This window comes from Urocitellus parryii, chromosome 7 (genome assembly GCF_045843805.1).
Source record: "Urocitellus parryii isolate mUroPar1 chromosome 7, mUroPar1.hap1, whole genome shotgun sequence".
NCBI classification, from domain to species: Eukaryota; Metazoa; Chordata; class Mammalia; order Rodentia; family Sciuridae; genus Urocitellus; species Urocitellus parryii.
Genome location: NC_135537.1, coordinates 104,445,428 through 104,450,447, shown reverse-complemented (window position 1 = coordinate 104,450,447; position 5,020 = coordinate 104,445,428).

The window sequence follows — 5,020 nt, the reverse complement described above, 5'->3', positions numbered from 1 at the left end:
GAGTTGATCACATGATGTTTATCTTTGAATTTATTAATGTGATGAATTACATTTATTGACTTCCATATGGTGAACCAACCTTGCATTCCTGGAATGAACCCTACTCGATCATGATGCACTATCTTTTTGACATGTTTTTGTATTCGATGTGCCAGAATTTTATTGAGAATTTTTGCATCTATATTTATTAGAGATATTGGTCTGAAGTTTTCTTTATTTGATGTGCCTTTGTTTGGTTTTGGAATCAGGGTGATATTGACCTCATAGAATGTGTTTGGAAATGTTCCCTCTTTTTCTATTTCATGAAATAGTTTGAGAAGTATTGGTGTTAGTTCTTCTGTAAAGGTCTTGTAGAACTCAGTTGTGTATCCATCCAGTCCTGGGCTTTTCTTGGTTGGTAGGCTTCTGATGGTGTCCTCTATTTCCTTGCTTGAAATTGATCTGTTTAAATTGTGTATATCATCATGATTTAGTTTAGGCATATCATATGCCTCTAGAAATTTGTTGAAATCATATCTCAATAATAACCATAAATATTAATGGCTTAAACTCACCAATCAAAAGACATAGGCTAGTGGATTGGATTTAAAAAGGACCCAACAATATGCTGCCTTCAAGAGTCTCATTCCATAGGAAAAGATGCCCTCAGACTAAAGGTGAAAGGTTGGGATGAAATATACCATTTACATGGTCTATGTAAGCAAGTAGGGGTTTCCATTCTTATATCAAATACAGTAGACTTCAAGCCAAAGTGAATCAAAAAGGAAAAAGATGGGCATTTTATACTGCTTAAGGGAATCATACCTCAACAAGACATAACAGTTATAAATATATATGTCTCAAATAATGGAGCATCTATGTTCATTAATCAAACTCAAGTTCAAGAGTCTAATAGATCACAACACTATAATTCTGGGTGACTTTAACAAACCTCTTTCACCACTAGATAGATCTACCAAACAAAAGCTAAACAAAGAAACTATAGAATTCAATGATACAATCAATAACTTAGACTTAACTGACATATATAGAGTATATTATCCATAAATGGGCAAATATACTTTCTTTTGAGTAGCATATGAATCCTCCTCTAAAATAGACCATATGTTATGCCACAAAGCAAATCTTATTAAATACAAAAAAAGTAGAGCTACTACCCTGCATTCTATCCGACCACAATGGAATGAAATTAGAAATCAATGATAAAATAAAAAAATAAAAGCTACTGTAACACCTAGAGACTAAACAATATGCTATTGAATGAACAATGTGTTGCAAAAGATATCAAGGAGGAGACTAAAAATTTCTTAGAGGTAAATGAGAACACCAATACAACATATCAAAATCTCTGAGACATTATGAAGGCAGTGCTAATAGAAAAGTTCATTGCATGGAGTTCATTCCTTCAAAGAAGAAAAAGTGAACAAATAAATGACCTAACATTACATCTCAAAGCTCTAGAAAGAGAAGAACAAATCAACCCCCAAAGCAGAAGGAGACTGGACGTAATTAAAATCAGAGCTGAAAACAATGAAATTGAAACAAAAGAAACAATTGCAAAAATGACAAAACAAAAAGTTGGTTCTTTGAAAAAATAAATAAAATTGATAAACCATTACCCATGCTAACAAAGAGAAGGAGACACAAAACTCAAATTACTAACTTCTGTGATAAAAAAGGAAATATTAACATGGACACTACAGAAATACAGAAGATAATTAGAAATTATTTTGAAAATTTGTACTCCAATATTTTAAGATAATGATACTCAAATCCTATTATTGTTTTCAGGTATTTCTCTAAGATAAAATGTTATAATGGAATATATTAAGACTTGACAATTATTAACATTAACTGAACACTCAACAAACCATCTTTACTTCTCTTGGTTAATCAATGCACAAGAGAATAGTTTAGATAGCCAACTGGAGTATAGGTAACTGAGTCCTGACCCAATTAAGGAAATGACTTGCCCATGTATTCAAAGAGAAAATCTACACTTATTCATCAAATACTGGCTCAAATATTTAGATATTTTGGTGAATATATCAGTCTGATTTTTAATAAATCTTGTATTATTCAATTCATTATACAACTATATGCTAAGAAATTATTAAGCATCATCAATTATATAACTCTTGCTTAAGCTATGTCTTTAAGAGTCTCATTAGAAACAATAATAAAGATCATTTTGTTTTGCTGAAATCAGTTTCCAGAAGCAACAGTGATGGCATGACTATATTCGATTACTATGGACCACAAAATTAAAACCCAGTATAGGTTTTTTTTTAATAATTGACTATGTGAAAATTAATGTATGTTTAATTTATAATTGATACTGATAGTTGATCATGAAAACAAATAAGAAATTGAATTTATGAATATGCAGTGTAATGAGATTTAAGAACCAAATATGACAATATTAAAATGATAGAGTTTTACAAATATCTCTGCATTGGTCACTCTAAATACACACATACAAACACACATACATGTACATGTGCACACACACACTTATACATATTTGGACATTTATATTTATGAAAAGCTGTTTCCCATCACAAAACTATTATTCCAGATGAAAAATACAAGAGTGAATTTTTCAAGCTTGCCAAACAAATAAGTGGAAAACACCAGTTACATCTTTGTACAAAAGAAAAGTTGCTAGGTCTCTAGTTACAACTGGAAAATAAATCATAAAAGAAAATAAATAATTGATCAATTATATATTTTCCATTTTGAATTTTAGATATAAAATTCCAAAGCATACATTCTTTGTCTTATTAAAACATCATACTTAAGGCATACTTTACTTTAAGGAATAAAGATGATATTTCTAGCACTGGCATGTTTTTTTGCTACTGACTTCTCAAATAGTAGAAATATAGGTTATTTATAATATCTCTTCATCCTTATAGGTATTTGAATTTGCAACTCATATCCACACTAAAGAACCTATTCATGATTATTGTTTTATCTCTCTATTAATTCAATTTGATTCAATGTAATTAATACATTAATTAATTCAATCACTATTTAATAAAAGTTTCTTTCTCTAAACTACCAACTTGTATTAGTTTTGTGGATAATAAGATATCCTAAAACTTTGTGTCATACTAAAATAACATTTTTCTCCTGTATGACTATAAGTTTTAACTTATTTTGCTTGGGTTAAAAAATAGCAAAATGTCTTTTCTATATAAAATTTTCAATTTATTATTTACTTAATATCTTCCAGAAAAGTGAAAGGAATGTTACTAAGCCTTCATAAGCTATTATGAGCACTATCTTACAGTGTTTTCTTCAATTTTTAAGTCACATTCTCAGCTTAATGGCACTGGAGACACCCAGCTTCCTCAAATGGTTCATGACCACCTTCAGGCTAATGTCAACTGGGTGAGTATTCCCATTTCTTATCTGTAAGCATACAGGTTATTTTGTTCCTTGAGATAAATTCACCTGGACAATGGGAATTGAGCCCAACTACCTCCATGTTCCATGCTCATATAAGGAAGCATACTTGAAGAATTTCTTGAGCATCATTTAGGGGTGGATGCAGAAGGTGCTTAAAATTTTGTACTTGGTCATGTCCCTGATGCCATGTGCCTGAGCTGATTGCATCTTCCCAGTTTCATGCAAAGATGGTCATGTGGATATATCTCTGGGTGCTATTGTGTTGAGACAGTGTTACAAACCTAGTGGAACCACTGGGCTGTGCTATGTCCAAGATAAATGACAATTTTTTTTAAATCCACCATTTAAAGGCTTTCAGTTAAAATGTTTCTACTAAAAGTACTGGCTCTGGAGACCCAGGGAGAATAGGATTAAAAAGGACTGGATCATGATGAGGGACTAGATCAAATTCTGAGGAGAAAGTGATGTCTACAATCAGGAATCTTGTTAAATATTGAAGAAGCGGAAATCTAAGATGGAACCTAACAAAATATAGGGAAAAGGAATTCATAACCTAAAAGAAATAGGCACTTCATTGCTGGTCCAACAACCAGAACATGTTGGTACTCTCTGACTCTGCTCAGAGTACTTCAAACTATTCCTTCAAGGATGCTGCAACATCTTATGTGCCCTAGCTGGCTGCATCTGCCCAGTTTCATGTAAATATGGTCATGTGGATGCATCTCTGGGTGCGAAAGTGTTGAGACAATGTGACAAACTCAATGGCACCTTGGTCTTCCTGGGGGATTGGAGGATTGTGCTGATGGATTACTTCAAAGGAGATTTTGAACGTAGATATGGGATCCAGGCCACATATTTTCCATTGACTCATACCACTGATACCCAGTTCATTTTTTGACACACATGGTCTTTCCCTATTTCAGAATTACCTATGCTAGGACCAAGAGCTCCAATAATCTTTGGATCTCTAGAGATTTTTTACTTCCAAAGTGTACTAAATGCCATTTGGAACCCTATATTAAAATCTTTACAAAAAATTCTTTGGAGTATCTACTTGGAAAGAGAAATGTTGAATATATTTCTCATCACAATATGGTCTCCAGTAATATTTGAACATTTAATCTCCAAAAGTCCAATTTGCTCAAAGCTATAAGAATAAATATTAAGATAATATAGAATCTTTTGTAGACGTTCATTCATCAAGAATCTCATAGTGCTTAGTTTCTTTTCATGAATATACATGATCTTTCTCCAGATCATACCAAAAATTAATAGAAATCTTTAATTCATCTCCCTCATGTAAGGCCCTTGGGTGGGGGATCACCAGTGGAAAACATGTGTCTGGCTCCTGTATTTGGAATAGTGCTCTCCAACAAGTCAATAGCATTGAACAAAGACATACCCATGGATTCCAAAGGTCTCTTCCCCTGGGTTACTGGTAATGTGTCCCTCTGAAATTCCTAAGACCAGTGACATATACATTAATCTTGTCAGTGGACTTCAGGTACCTGCTTGAAGCAAAAGTGTGCCCCTGCAGTTAAGAAAATCTTACTTGCTTTATAGTCATTAGTAGTTTGGGCAGGTTCATCACATCTTCTATTGGCTA